General features: G+C 42.8%; 1 pseudogene; it reads left to right on the top strand.

Moving 5' to 3' along the window:
- Window positions 1–11,679: 11,679 nt before the first annotated feature.
- LOC138965582 (oncoprotein-induced transcript 3 protein-like) overlaps window positions 11,680–16,884 on the top strand; it is a 13,172-nt pseudogene continuing 7,967 nt past the window's right edge.

The following is a 16,884-nucleotide window of genomic DNA, read 5'->3' as shown; positions in this document are numbered from 1 at the left end:
ACTATGGGAGTTGTTCTTAACATACGTTTGTTAAGAAAATTTTGGCTGATTGTAAAACAGCTGTAATATACGGCAGTCCAGGTTGTCCTTCAACTGTAAAAATGAAATAATGCTCTTTAAAGTATCATTTACAACAGTGGTGGCTGTTTTCACAAGTATGCTACAAAAAACACGAAAATACATAATACATAAGGAAAAGCCCTATGTTTGGTCAGTTGGTGAGATAGGTAAATGTTATTTTTGTGTGACAGTTCTGATGGTTTTCAAAGGGCTAATTCTTTGCTTTTCGACATATGCCCAACTGAAAACGCTTTAGCAACTCAAGTGCACACGACAACCATCTAAATAGACTACATGTTCGCAGAAAACACAATACTGAATATAGAGGGAAAAATAACGGCTCTTTTTAAAAGCACTTTTAGTAGTGAAGTACTTTTAGGATTGTTTGGAATTTTTTACCAGCAGACACCCTTTTACTGCTGAGTGTCTTAGTATTGTAAGATGTGTGATTTGAATTTTGGTTTAAAGGTGCCTTTGGTTTGAACACCCCTACCCCTACGAGGCAGAAATACAAAGAAATAGAAGGAAATTGAGCCTACTTGGAACCAGACTTTAGTATGTTCCCATGGGGGGATTCACGGTGCGAATGACACTGCGTCAGCTTTTTCATTTATCTTTAGTATTTTCTTCAACTTTAACTTTTAGGACCATGTATGAGGTTGTGGCAAGCTAAATACACAACACGACGACGTCTCGGAAAAATAGTAAGGATTATATAGGGAAAAACAACAGTGTCAGTTAAAGTCCGTTTTGAAGGTGTTAGTGGTTGGGGATTTTGAAAAGCATCAGACATCAGGCAGATACAATCCTTTCTGCGTGTTCTGGTGCAGAAAGAGTTTTCAGTTTATACATTGGGGTGACCAGTAGATACCATTTTACAACCATACCCCCAAACGACATTTACAGAGCCCAAAGAAGGATTTGGGTCAATTTCAAAGCCATTTTTCCGTATGAAGCGCCAACTTTATATGAAAATGTGTTTAATAAACATCAAAGGACTGAGGTTGAACTTTCTGATAAGGGACATTTTAAACCTAGTCATTGTCACTTCAACGTTGTTCTCTAATATGCCTGGACTACAGGGGTTATGCCTGCAATCCTCAACGCGCGTCTCTTGACCAGTGCAGTGGACATCGTCCAGCCAGATGAGCAGGCCATACTTGGCTCCACTGCCTTTATAGGTGGGGGTCCCTCCGCCGTTAAGCCCCAGCTGGCGGCACGCTACCTGCGTGTTGATTGTTGACCAGCTATCATCGCACACTGTTCCCCATCTGATCATGAGAATCCATCAATCAATCAATCAATCAATCAATCAATCAATCAATCAATCAATCAATCCATTGAGTAGAGTTCATTGTCAACAAGAAATGGGGCAAGAGGGTGAAAGCAATCTAATAGACAAAACATTCTTTAAATTCCAAGCAAACGAATGAACAAAGAACGAGAAGGAGCATGGGGGTGAGGGGGGGTGGGGGGGGGGGGGGGGGGAGTGATTAACTTACATTTCAACTGCTGAGAGGAAAGCAAAACTAAAGTTTGAGAAAAATGATCATCTTACTTCCCACTGTGGTAAACTTCCAGGTATCCCTGCCAAGGATGGCTTCCTTTAGTTAGCCGTATGGTAGCTGTCTGTCGGTGAAAAAAATCGTCTTAAAAAGAGTATTATACTGTATTGTCAAGTTAAGCACACTGTACAGCAGGTTTTTGACAAAGAAATAATAAATGCGACGGCCCATTCTGCAGCAGGGATTAACACCAACGTCGCATCAAATCAGGTTATCTAGTATGGAAGCCACATCATTCAGACACTTAGACATAAAACATGAAACATCAGAACTTTATTCAATGTCCTTACAATACAGACCATGCTGCTGCATGCATTGCGGCTTGACACACCCTGCATACATACATATGCAACAAACTCAATCAAAGTATATAAATCCTATTTACACTACATGCAACATTATTAGTCACAGTCCTAGATCCTAACACACAACAACTCATTTCTATGAAATGCTTTCGTATGGCATCGGATCCCGATATCACACCACTCTTTGATCACACTACGCTGCCTTATCATTATAAGGGAGATAACCGCCCCTCTAAGTGCAATTGTCTGAATCGAATTGTTCCCCTTACATCAATATTAACTTGGCACACTGCGATATAATTTAGTGGCTCAATGCAGCGATATCCAATCACTTTTCAGTTACGGGTTTGTCTAATTGCGTTCATAAACTTTAAGATTACCTGAGCCGTGTTGAAGAATGCTCCCAACATCAGCAGGAGTAAATATATTTTCAGCATGTCTTGTTCCTGCCCGGTTACGGCACCTAAACACAGTGAAAGACACATTTCTGAGTACTGATGTTTTGCTGCCGAGAGAGACACGGTTACTGAAACTAACACTGATTTTATTGTGTAGGCCAACGACCCAATCCTTGAAAATGATGAAAAAAGGTGCAAACAAACAGACCAACAGAGGATATACAATTGTTTTGGTGCGTTGTGTTTAAAAGCGTCAGTGGTTGTTATCTGATAGTTGATACAATTGATTTATTTACGTTTGATTATATTTTATGAACGGTGTGTTTGTGTTTGTTATATAAGTAATGCGATATGGCAGCAAAAGAAAAAAATCCATGTTTAAGAACAATTTGTTTTGGAAAATTAAAGTTATCTTATCTGATCTGATCTGGTCTGGTCTGGTCTGATCTTATTTTATTTTACCTTATCTTATCTTCTATTCTCTTATCTTATCTTATCTTATATTATATTATCTTATCTTATCTTATCTTGTATCTTATTTTAGGTGCCTGTGGCTGTATGATCGATATCCATGTTCTTTGAGCTTTAGAAGCAGCCGCCATAAACCAGCAAGCGTTTGCTGTACGTACTATCTCACGGGCGGGGGCGGAATTAAGACGTAAAACGGTCCTTTTCTACGGTCACTGCCATAAAATGTTCATGAATAAATAATAGTGCCTGGTTTACAGTCAAGCAGAACACATCAAAATCAAAGGGCAGAACATACTAAACGTCATAACATACAAACGATAGGACAGAGGTTAAAAAGTGTGCATCGTCACTCGGGAAAACTGAAAGAGAGAGAGAGAGAGAGAGAGAGAGAGAGAGAGAGAGAGAGAGAGAGAGAGAGAGAGAGAGAGAGAGAGAGAGAGAGAGAGAGACTCAGACTCAGACTCAGAACTTTATTACAAAAGGATAAAGGTTTTAGGCAAAGCCTATTCTTCCAACCTGTCCTTTATACAACACATAAAGACAGACGGACATAAAAAATAAAAATTCAATCATATAAGATACAGAAATACATTGTATGGATTGCAACACAATGTGCATTTAAGGAATTATATAAGGAGAACTCAAACATTACAAAATTACATTGACCTAGTTAAACCTTTCATTTTGAGAATTAAGTTGCTCAAATCAGCTACACATCCGTCAACACTAGTACAAAATGTTCAACAAAATAACAATCGAACTTGACATTTCATTCACGAATGATGTGTGAACGTGACTGTCTCTAAAACATTTTCACTGAAGTTGCATTTCTTATCTGTTGGGGGAAGGAGTTCCAGAGAAAAGCTCCCGAGAAGGCTAAGCTCGATTTGTAGAGGTCTATGCGAGGTATAGGAGGGAGAGAGAGAGAGAGAGAGAGAGAGAGAGAGAGAGAGAGAGAGAGAGAGAGAGAGAGAGAGAGAGAGAGAGAGAGAGAGAGAGAAAGAGGGGGGTGAGGGGGGGGAGCGAGAGAGAGAGAGAGAGAGAGAGCGAGAGACAGAGAGACAGAGACAGAGACAGAGGGAGACAGAGATACAGAGAGAGAGAGAGAGTTATATATATATATAGAGAGAGAGAGAGAGAGAGTGAGAGAGAGAGAGAGAGAAAGAGAGAGAGAAGGAGCGAGAGAGAGAGTAAAAAAGAGAGAGGAGGGAGAGAGGAGAGAGAGAGAGAGAGAGAGAGAGAGAGAGAGAGAGAGAGAGAGAGAGAGAGAGAGAGAGAGAGAGAGCGGGTAATAAGAGAGAGGCTTACACTGCACCAGATCCTTTATGCAAAGTAATCGAACATGCTTGCATTTAAAACTGCACCTTTTGGTAGATGCTTTTAAGAAGAGGTTTGAAGCTGTGAAACATTGACACTAAGAGCACATACAGTTCTTTACTTTGAAAAAAAGACTGGAAATGTGTTGCCTTGAAACTCTGCGGACTATTCTCTAAAAACGTCTCCATTCACACACACACACACACACACACAGACGCACACACACACACACACACACATACACGGACACGCGCACACGCGAGCACACCCACTAACACACACACACACACACACACACACACACACACACACACACACACCGTATCCACACACACACACACACACACACACACACCGCATACACACATACAAAGACGCACGCACGCACGCAACGCACACAAGAACGTTCAAACGCAAACAGGCACACACACACACACACACACACACACACACACAGATTAACACCGTTACATTTTAAAACAATGATTAGAGTTTCCACTGCAAGTCAAATATACGTATAGCTATGTAACTTACTTATTCTTCCTTTGTCTTTCAACGAACTCGTACTGAGCCCACGCTTTCAAAGGTCACGACAGATAATGCCTTCAAATCTTAATCCTGAAACTAGTTCGTCTGTTCTAGAAACGTGACCTTATCAGACTCTGCTCGTTATATTTAGTCGCTGGTTCTGGCAGCAAATTCTTCTTCTTCATCATCTTGAAACCAACTACGGCTACGTTTCGACACACTGCACTTAAATGCCCACATATTATCTTACATTCTCACTCCTATTTGATCCCCATTGCTGAAACAAAATTTCTCTCCAAATATAGGGTTTAAAATGATCTGCATTTCGGAGGCGTCCATGCGTCCATCGGTCGACATTTCTTATCTTTCTCTTAGTGGGGCGGCTTAGCCCACATGTTCAAAAGAATTGTGCATTTTGTTATACAAGCACCAAATTTGGCACAGATCTACATTAATATGTTGCGAACATTTTCAGATATTGGGCCACTTGAAATTCTCTCTATATGTCCGCCATATTGGATTTCAAAATGGCCGCCACTTGAAATCTACATTTGCTATTATCTCTGGACATAATGGAGCTAATGACTTGATTCTGGTGTCTAAATGTATGTTTTGGGGGGCAAGGAATCCAATGGTACCAATTTCAACTTAATATTATCTATCACAGTCTGTTATATAATTGTATTTGGAAATTAGCTAGGCAAATATTGGATTCAACACAATACTTTGAAAAGAATGTCTTAGGTATAAAACTGACATGCTACATGGTCTAGTATCTGAGGCTTGGTGTATACTGACATTCTACAAATGGTCTGGTATTTGAGGCTAGGTATGTACCGGTACTGAAGATACGTGTACATAAACAGTGTGATGTTAACAAGTTCAGCATTGCCACAAGTACATGTATGTTGTTGACTCATCGTCATGTGCAGTCCCCTTCACACACACAGAGGGCTGTGCACTGAAGGGCAGCCTTTTTGCACTTGCAGCGCCTCACGCACCCTTTCTTGCACTTGCAAGAAACCAGCTAAATGTAGCCTGGTCCAATAAGGTATGTACTGTCCTTCTCCAGTCCTTGACCAACCCCAGTTGGTTGGTGGAGGGAACTCTGGTGCTGGCAGCAGTGTCTGACCCCACACATGTCCACCTTGATACTCTGCCCTCTTGACATGTTCTTCCAGAGCTGCCTTCGTTGAAGGGATGAGCTGCACATTGTTCTTCCTTGCGAAGATTTTCCTCCTTGCCTTGTCAATGTCTGTGCATTTGCTGGTTCGATCATACAACAGGATCACGAACTTCTCTACCATGCGCATTGCATCGTCTGGTATGTCACGCGATGCAGAGGACAGCAGCAGCAGCGCCTCAGTGAGTTCTGGCAGTACCGTTCAGACTGCACACGCAGTTTTCTTGCCACGTCTAGCAAAACTAGACACAGTGTCGCATCAGAGACTATAGTCTCTGGTCGCATCCAGTTAGAGCGTGGAACATTGGCAGTGCACGAGCCTTCTCTCGTGCCAGTCCAGCTGCTATTTCGTGTGCTGCTAGGTATCGGAAACGCTGGCCTGTTCCGAATGCCAGCCACAGTTTGTCTTCTGGTTGCAACTCCTGTACCAGGGACACTGCCAGCACCACATCATCGGTGTCTATAGTCCGGATGAGTATTGCATGGTGTCCATGCTGGGCTGCGTGAGATGCATGCAGCAACATCAGACTGTCAGCTTCTTCATGGTTACATGGGGCGAGTGAGGTCAGATCTGGCAGTAGTGGCTTGCTGAGCACTGCCTCTCCATCAGTAATGATGAGTTGCTTGTCCTCCTGGTCGAACCATTTAATGAGAGCTGCTGAGAGGAACCTCGGTCTTGTTGCTGTCCACTCGTAGGAAGTTCTGCCAGTTTCCTGGTATGGCTGCGGCAGCCACCACGCGTGTCCGCACGTCTTGTCCCCGCTTTGCACGTGTACTACCTTTCAGTGAATCAGCAAGGTAAGTATTCCAGACCAGAGCCAGGCGTGACACTGTTTGCGGCTTCGTGGACATATATGGGATGACGATCTGTTGTGCATACCCTTCAGAGGCCTATGATGCAGCCGGCTTCAGGCACAAAACAGGTTGTGACAGGAGTCTCTGTCTTTGCGTCGGAGACTTCTTCCAAGCATGTGAGGAGATCACTCTTGGTACCAGTGCAGAGGCTTCCACCATCAGACAATGCAGGAGGACATGCCTGATTCTCGTGACGAAAGAACTCCTCAAGGTTTCCATCCCTCGTCTGGCAGCCAATGTACATGCGTGCGAAGAGTTCACGGTCATTCCTGACGGAGGCGAGCTGTTACTGACCTTTGCTCTGGCTTCTTGGAGTGGAAATGCTGAACACCTTCAGCTTGTTACGAGGAATGGGGTCGTCCACTACCTTTGTTCTGTCCAACAGACACTCTCTGGTGAAAGCCTCGAACTGCTCTTGGCCAATCCTCTTGGCATCCATCACGGTCTCCACGGCAGCAGGACCTGCGATCTCCTTTGTGTCCAGTTTGACTACATCCTGACTCTCCTCCTCGAATGGGTCGCCCATCTCCTCTATGACACCAACGAGAGAGCGAACATCTTTCACAAATGAGGCCTGTACACTTGGCGTCTGATCATGATGACGTGTGTCTGCTGTTTGCCGTCTCCAGTGTTGGTTCCCATCCTGGAATTCTTCGATCACCCTGGCAACTTCTGGTCCCGCAACTTAGCGACGTAGGGCACTAGGGTTGTCAGTGAGCCCAACTGCTCCACCGTCTCCTTTGATACAGCCATTATTCTGCTCATGTGCCTGGTCAATCGGGATTGAAGAGAACACTCTCTGTGTTTTCTGAACGGTGAAGTGGCTTTCCCTGAATTTCCTGGATACATCTGGGTGTTTGGTGGTGAGTTCGGCCATGTCCTTCATGTGCACTGGTATCCACCTAGCATAGTGGGTGTGATCCAGTGCTCTGTCAGAGCATCGAGGTACATCATTAACGATCCCTGCCTGAGAGAACGCACATACACTTGAACCAACAGTTCTAGTTCCAGCACGGTTGCCCAGTAGTGAAACTAGGGGATGTCTTCTCCTCTCTGGCAACACCAGTCTTCAAACTCGGGAAGGTCCTCTGCATCCCTGGTTTCTCCCAGACAGTAGTGCTTGTAGGCACAGTGTTGCAGGATGTACAGTGCTGCTGCAGTCAATGTCAAATGTAGATCATAAAGCAACCATATAAAGTAAAGCAGCCATTTTGAAATCCAATATGGCGGCAAATACTTGACAATACCAAGTGGCAATTGGTACCATTGGATTCCTTGCCCCCAAAAACATACATTTGGATACCAGAATCAAGTCAATAGCTGCATTATGTCCAGAGATAATAGCAAACGTGGATTTCAGGTGGCGGCCATTTTGAAATCCAATATGGCGGACATATAGAGAGAATTTCAAGTGGCCCAATATCTGAAAATGTTCGCAACATATCAATGTACATTTGTGCCAAGGCACTTTTCTAAGCGTGTATAGGCTACCCCATTTGTTTGAACTGATACTCAGTTTGTGACACTGAATGTTCTCAACACAGTAAACTGGTAGCGACTTTCCTCTTCACATGATGTTGTCACAGAGGGAATGTTTATGTCGGTGGATTTTTGCTGCTGTTGTTGTTGTTGGTGCTGTTGCTGTCGTTCGAGCTCAGGTGGGATTATCCTTTTCCTGCTGTAGAATTTAGAGACAAATACGCACACTGATACAGACAGAAGAGACAGACACAGACAGACAGACAAACAAACAGACAGACAGACAGACTGACTGACAGACAGACAGACAGACAGACAGACAGACAGACAGACAGACAGACTGACAGACAGACAGGCAGACAGACAGACAGATAGAAATGCAGGCAGGCACGCAGGAAGACACACCAACGCAATGCACCACAAAATAATGAAAAACAAAACAATGAAACACGAAACTGCACAGCGGCACATGACAAACCAACCCAACCCAACCCAACACAGCACAGCACAGCACAGAGCACAGCACAGCACACAGCACACAGCACACAGCACAGCACAGCACACAGCACAGCACAACCCCACCCAACCCAACCCACCCAACCCAACACAGCATATCGTTAGTTTGGTATTTGTATCAAAAGATCATCTTTTGGTATCACTATCCAACTCAGATTCCCGTTTCAGACTCCTGGTGACGGCTCTCTGCGGTTGACTGGAGGGAGCGTAGCCGAGGAAGGACGACTGGAAGTATACGTCCAAGGCACGTAGGTTTCTGAAGAACACAACAAAAGATCACATTCATGATCTATCCTCTCCCCCCCCCCCTTCCCCTCCCTTCCTCCTCCTCCCTTTTCTCCTCTCCCTGAACCGTAACATCATCATCATCAACATCATCCGTCTTCCCCCCCCCCCCTCCTTTTCTCCACCTCCTCCTCCTCCTCCTCTTCCTCCTCATCATCATCATCACAATCATCATCATCGTCGTCGGCGACGTCATCGGCGTCGTCTGCTTTAGTACTACAGTAACTGCCGATACTATAATTCAGTACTGCTAGTACGACTAATGATTGTGGTGGTGGGGAAACCACTATTACTATATGACAACGACTACTGCTACTTCTACCATCACAACCTCTACCACCCAATGTTTGTTAGCTGTAGATATCAGTTCCTGAATTTCACACCGTGTATTCATTCTCTCCGACATAACCCACGGGACGTGTCAAGGGCGAGAATCTGAACTGACTCTTCTTAAATGTCACGGAAACAGCTGACCACCTCCTCCCCTCCCCGCCTCCCCTCTTGGGTCTCCCTTTGCCTCCTTTCTTTCTCATAGTCCCTTGTTCATCCTCCTTACTTTTTACATTTAGTCAAGTTTTGACTAAATGTTTTAACATAGAGGGGGAATCGAGACGAGGGTCGTGGTGTTTGTGTGTGTGTGTGTGTGTGTGTGTGTGTGTGTGTGTGTGTGTGTGTGTGTGTGTGTGTGTGTGTCTGTGTCTGTGTCTGTGTCTGTGTCTGTGTACGTGTGTGTGTAGAGCGATTCAGAGTAAACTACTGGACCGATCTTTATGAAATTTTACATGAGAGTTCCTGGGTATGGTATCCCCAGACGTTTTTCTCATTTTTTCGATAAATGTCTTTGATGACGCCATATCCGGCTTTTTGTAAAAGTTGAGGCGGCACTGTCACACCCTCATTTTTAAATCAAATTGATTGAAAATTTTGTAAAGCAATCTTCGACGAAGGCCGGACTTCGGTATTGCATTTCAGCTTTGTGGCTTAAAATTTGATTAATGACTTTGGTCATTAAAAATCTGAAAATTGTAATACTTTTTTTTATATAAAACGATCCAAATTTACGTTTATCTTATTCTACATCATTTCCTGATTCCAAAAACAAATTAATATGTTATATTCGGATTAAAAACAATCTGAAAATTAAAAATATAAAAATTATGATCAAAATTAAATTTTCCGAAATCGATTTAAAAACAATTTCATCTTATTCCTTGTCGGTTCTTGATTCCAAAAACATATAGATATGATATGTTTGAATTAAAAACACGCTCAGAAAGTTAAAACGAAGAGAGGCACAGAAAAGCGTGCTATGCAGCACAGCGAAACCGCTACCGCGCTAAACAGGCTCGTCAGTTTCACTCCGTTTTGCACAAGCGGCGGACTACGGTCATTGTGAAAAAATGCAGTGTGTTCAGTTTCATTCTGTGAGTTCCACAGCTTGACTAAATGTAGTAATTTCGCCTTACGCGACTTGTAATTACAGTGTTCTAGATGATCGAACGTGTAGCAAATAATGCTGCATCGCTAACAAGAAATAACGGTTTTAGGTGTGACGAAAAAAAGAACAGGGCCTGATGAGTACGGGGATAAATACAAGACTTATTTTACAACCATTTGAAAATCCCCCGTGGATGCCCGCATAACGAAATCGTTTTTCTCGTGTTTTGAACTTGCCAGTGTTCCAGCACAGAGCAGAGTCCGTACGTCCCGCACTTTGCTTTGTGTATATCAGGTGGCCACCCAAACACCAACACAACGCAACATTTTCACGAGAAAAACACGTTTATTTGTTTGCTTTGTCTGTATTACACATTTCTATTTACATTTACCACTGACACACCAAATTGTATACTTTAGTTTGCAAGTGAATCGTTATCATACAAAATAACGTTATCACGAGACGAACAGAGATCTCAGAGATCGTCTGCTTCTCAACTGTTTCGCGCAAATCGTGTAATATCTATTTTTGCGGAAACCGCCCGAAGAAATGCAATCTCAGCGACTTCCACCTGCAACATAGTCGTGCTTATTTGGAATGTGACGTCCTGTACTTCGTCAGTCACACCTATCTCGAAAACTAAGCGTCGCACAGAACCAGCGCCCTTCCATTAAAAGACCTGTACGTGTACGTGTAGATTATATTGCGTCACCCGTGACTCACTTTTTTCAATGTTCCAAGTGCATACGTTGCTTTGCTCCCACCAAGACTGCAGATCTTGGCAAACGTGTGACGTAAAAACTAGATTGGATGACGTTACCCGTACACGTTCTAATGCAGTAGCACCCCCCTTGTGAGACCTCAAAAATGATGAGAGAGAAAAAAAGGTCTGAAATTGAGAGTCTTGAAATAGGGGAACATTTACAGAGGATATGAAGAGACAATCTGAGAAAACAGGGTCTTAAAAGGGAGGAGGAGTGTTTGGTCCAGTTCCTGCAATAAGTTATGCACACTGGTGTCAAAATATCAGTCGGTCCACAGGGAACGAAGTGTAACAATCAGTTTCTTTGTCACTTCTGATTGGTCTCAAAGGGAGCATGGGTATATTTTTTGACCGACATTACTTGTTCTCTGTTGCCAAAAGCATGTGTTCACTCCTCCTGCCTCCTCCGCAAAGCCAATGAGCTTTTTCCGGATGAAGAGACTGTTTTGGGGAAATCGATTTATTTTAAGAATGCGCTTTAAAATCTGACACCTAAACCAAAGATGTGTGACAAAGATGAGGGTGGAAGAAGACAAAGACACCCCGGCATTAGTGTAGGCGAAAAAAAGAATGTGCAGGAGAGAATATTTTGATAGAGGACAATGAGATGAAGACAGGTAGAAGTTAACAACTGCATGTTTTTCCCCACAAAGAAAAGAAACAAGTCGCGTAAGGCGAAATTACTACATTTAGTCAAGCTGTGGAACTCACAGAATGAAACTGAACGCACTGCATTTTTCACAATGACCGTAGTCCGCCGCTAGTGCAAAAGGCAGTGAAAGTGACGAGCCTGTTTAGCGCGGTAGCTGCATAGCACGCTTTACTGTACCTCTCTTCGTTTTAACTTTCTGAGCGTGTTTTTAATCCAAACATATCATATCTATATGTTTTTGGAATCAGGAACCGATAAGGAATAAGATGAAATTGTTTTTAAAACGATTTTGGAAATTTAATTTTAAACATAATTTTTATATTTTTAATTTTCAGTGCTTGTTTTTAATCCGAATATAACATATTTATATGTTTTTGGAATCGGAACATGATGAAGAATAAAATAAAAGTAATTTTGGATCGTTTCATAAAACAATAATGTTAATTACAATTTTCAGATTTTTAATGACCAAATTCATTAATTAATTCTTAAGCCTCCATGCTGAAATGCAATACCGAAGTCCGGCCTTTGTCGAAGATTGCTTGGCCAAAATTTCAATGAATTTGATTGAAAAATGAAGGTGTGACAGTGCCGCCTCAACTTTTACAAAAAGCCGGATATGACGTCATAAAAGACATTTATCGAAAAAAAGAAAAAAAGGTCCGGGGATATCATACCCAGGAACTCTTATGTAAAATTTGATAAAGATCAGTCAAGTAGTTTACTCTGAATCGCTCTACACACACACACTCACATACACACACACACACACACACACACACACACACACACACACACACACACACACACACACACACACACACACACACACACACACACACACACACACACACACACATACACCACGACCCTCGTCTCGATTCCCCCTCTATGTTAAAACATTTAGAATTAGTCAAAACTTGACTGAATGTAAAAAGAAAAGAAAAACAAGTCGCGGAAGGTGAAAATACAACATTCAGTCAAGCTGTCGAACTCACAGAATGAAACTGAACGCAATGCAATTTTTCAGCAAGGCCGTATACTCGTAGCATCGTCAGTCCACCGCTCGTGGCAAAGGCAGTGAAATTGACAAGAAGAGCGGGGTAGTAGTTGCGCTGAGAAGGATAGGACGCTTTTCTGTACCTCTCTTCGTTTAAATTTCTGAGCGTGTTTTTAATCCAAACATATCATATCTGTATGTTTTTGGAATCAGGAACCGACAAGGAGTAAGATGAAAGTGTTTTTAAATTGATTTCGAAAATTTAATTTTGATCATAATTTTTATATTTTTAATTTTCAGAACTTGTTTTTAATCCAAATATAACATATTTATATGTTTTTGGAATCAGAAAATAATGAAAAATAATATAAACGTAAATTTGGATCGTTTTATAAATTTGTTTTTTTTTTACAATTTTCAGATTTTTAATGACCAAAATCATGAATTAATTTTTAAGCCACCAAGCTGAAATGCAATACCGAAGTCCGGCCTTTGTCGAAGATTGCTTGGCCAAAATTTCAATGAATTTGATTGAAAAATGAGGGTGTGACAGTGCCGCCTCAACTTTTACAAAAAGCCGGATATGACGTCATCAAAGACATTTATCAAAAAAATGAAAAAAGTCATCCGGGGATATCATTCCCAGGAACTCTCATGTAAAATTTCATAAAGATCGGTCCAGTAGTTTAGTCTGAATCGCTCTACACACACACACACGCACAGACAGACAGACAGACTGACAGACAGACAGACACACACACACACATACACCACGACCCTCGTCTCGATTCCCCCTCTATGTTAAAACATTTAGTCAAAACTTGACTAAATGTAAAAAGAAAAGAAAACAAAGAGACACTGTACACAGAATTATAGTTTTGTAGTTCTAAGAGAAAGGAGAAAGAAAGCATGACAACATAAAAGTAGCAGAAGGAAAATACAACCATTCTATTCAACGACCACAGATGGTCAAACCAGCCCAGGATCAATTACAATCAGGACCAAAAAAAACACAAACAAAGCACAAACTTTTCCCACACCCTTTTCGTTTTTTCACCTCTCACTACTCCGTCAAACTTCGAATAGTCAGTGGTTTACGATGACAGTTTTAGACGAACATACAAACACCACACCAGTCTATTGAGTTTCCTTTTCTATTTGTTTGTTTGTTTTGTTTTGTTGTTCCAGAAATATACACCTATCCTGCATTCATTTTTCCAACCCCCCGCCCCCCTCCCCTTCCTCATCACACCTTAGATGGGACGCACTTTGTGAAGACGGTTTCGGACAAAACTAACAAACTCCCCTCATGCCTACCAGATTTTTTTCTGTCATCCTGCCAGCATACCAATTTTCCCATCATTTTTACATGATCTCCATCTTGTATCCTCACCTCAGACCTGGTGCAATCTGGGATGACGGTTTTGGACAAGCAAACACCACGTAATTCTACTTGAGTGCTATTGGAACGTTATTTTTATGACAAAACAAAACGTTACATTCACTGATCTTCGACCCAGCGGTCTTTCAACTGGACAGACAAACATTGAAAACCCCCAGAAAATAAACGTATCTGAAAAATTGTCCAGAAGCTCGCTCGAAGACACAAGCGAGACAATAATTTTTTTATTTTGAATTTTGAATTTTTGAATTTTTGAACGTTGGCAGACTAATTGTTTTTTCCGATTTCTACTTGAGTGCATTAACATTGTTTTGACATAACTTTTGTCGCTATCTTTTGTCCAACTCTGTAAATCTCATCACACCTCAGATGGGGCGCAGTCTGCGACGATGGCTTCGGACCAGAAGAGGCCGGCGTCGCTTGCTGGCAACTAGGCTACGGTCGCTATGGCAACAACTTTAGCACGATCGGGGTGGACAGCAGCAACCCTCCCATCCTGCTGGACGACCTGGACTGCGTGGGGACGGAGGAGGGCCTTGACCAGTGTGGACACAGGCCGTGGGGTTTCAGCGACTGTAAGGACGTGGAGCATGTCGCTGTGTCGTGTCGAGGTAGGACGTCTGAAAGGGATGGATCCGTTGGAGGAAAACACGGACACGTATACGTACGCGCACACACGCACGGACGCACGCACGCACTCATGTACGCACGGACGCAAGCACGGACACACATACACACACATGCACAGACACGTACGCGCGCACTCACACACACACACACACACACACACACACACACACACACACACACACACACACACACACACACACACATGCGCGACCTGAATATAGTGGGTGTAGGTTGTCTTTGAAAATATCGCCCCCCCCACCCCCACACACACTCCAAATCATGAAGGGGCTGGTCCACATTGATCATGAGGCTTTTAACATTATATACTTACTCATCTCAGAGGTTTTTAGGGGTATTAAATCGACCTCACGCTCAGCTCAGTCTGTGTTTTCCTGGTAATTCGCTCTTTTGGTCCTGATGTTTGTTGGAAGGGCCCTACCAGCACTACATGTGAGCCCCATATCGGCCCCATGTTATTTTGCACAATACCAATACCCTTTGCGCTTCCAGTATGGGTCCTATATGGTTTGCCCAGATCGTCCCCATTTGCGAGCACATATGGGGACAATCTGGTGCACATCTGGGCGTGCTGGCTGGGGGGTTAATTAGGGCGATGCTGGGCAAGGGTTGGGGTGTCAGAGTTATGAGACAAAAAGTGGTCGTTGCATGACCAATGGACATTACGATAAGGCTAATCAAGGTGTGGCAGGGACTGCGTTTACTACAAATTCAAGGTATATTACCGGAACATTTTCAACCCATAAAACCTTAATGAGGCATGATTTTATGTGAATCAGGAGACAGGAACACAAAAACTTATCTGTCTAGAATATCTTTCACAAGAATTTATTCCACGCCGAAAAAATACATTCCATTCCATTTAAAATGTTTATAACCTTTCAAGATTAAAGGGGTCCTGATTTGGCCTATGTGGTCCGCTGGACCCAAAAAGCAACAACTAACTAACTAACTAACTTTCAAGATTAAAGGGGTGCTTTAGTGTTTATTTTGATTTTGTTTTGTTTTGTTTTGTTTTGTTTTGCTTGTAGGCGTTTTAGCCTACATCGACATTTCTTCTTAGAAGAGGTATTTCCTAACATCGTATATTCAGGTTTTGATAATGCAATCACAGTGCGGTCACTGTGTGACTCATCAAGTTGATTGTAAGTTGACATTTTATCCGATGAAAAAGTCGGTCAGTACAAAAGTACCGAAGTAAACGTTTGTTGTTACAGGCACTGAATTGCGACTCCGACGGCGTCGAGGGTGGTGGAATATATGTCACAGACACTGAGATCACACGCCTTAAATGTCAACAACAGATTCTCGTTCCATCCCTTTAGCAGACACTGTTATCTTTCCCCAAGAAAAGTGCCCACTCGAAAAAATCGTTCAGTCGAATACCCCTGTGACTGCCTTGTGGAACAAACGAGTTAAGTTCTAAGATGTTGTGCTTTGTGTCATCTGAGAAATAGAAGAAGCTGTTCTGATATGTAAGATATATTAAATATATATTGCAATCCTTTGGCGAAACTGAGATTAAACGTGCTATTTGGCGGCAGTGCCCAGTTCAGGATAGCAGCTGTCTTTTGTCTCGCCGGCATGAGGCTTGTCTCGTCAGAATATCAGTCTGGTACAGTAGATGTTGTCGACGACGACGACGCCTACGACGACTACGACGACGATGACGCCATGCTGCTGCTGCTGCTTCTGCTGCTGCTGCTGCTGCTGATGATGATGATGATGAGGAGGAGGAGGAGGAGGAGGAGGAGGAGGAGGAGGAGGAGGAGGGAGAAGAAGAAGAAGAAGAAGAAGAAGAAGAAGAAGATGATGATGATGATGATGATGATGATGATGATGATGATGATGATGATGATGATCTTTTCTTTCACCCTCTCCTTAAAGCTGACCCGTGTCGGAACAACTCGTGTAAGAACAATGCAACGTGCATCATGGCGATGGATGACGTAAACGTCACGTGCCACTGTTCACCAATCACAACCGGGCAGTTGTGTGAAAACTGTGAGTCTCTTGCAC

This window comes from Littorina saxatilis, linkage group LG4 (assembly GCF_037325665.1).
Source record: "Littorina saxatilis isolate snail1 linkage group LG4, US_GU_Lsax_2.0, whole genome shotgun sequence".
Lineage (NCBI taxonomy): Eukaryota > Metazoa > Mollusca > Gastropoda > Littorinimorpha > Littorinidae > Littorina > Littorina saxatilis.
The sequence above is the reverse complement of the archived record's forward strand: the minus strand, read 5'-3'. Positions and strand labels throughout refer to the sequence as shown.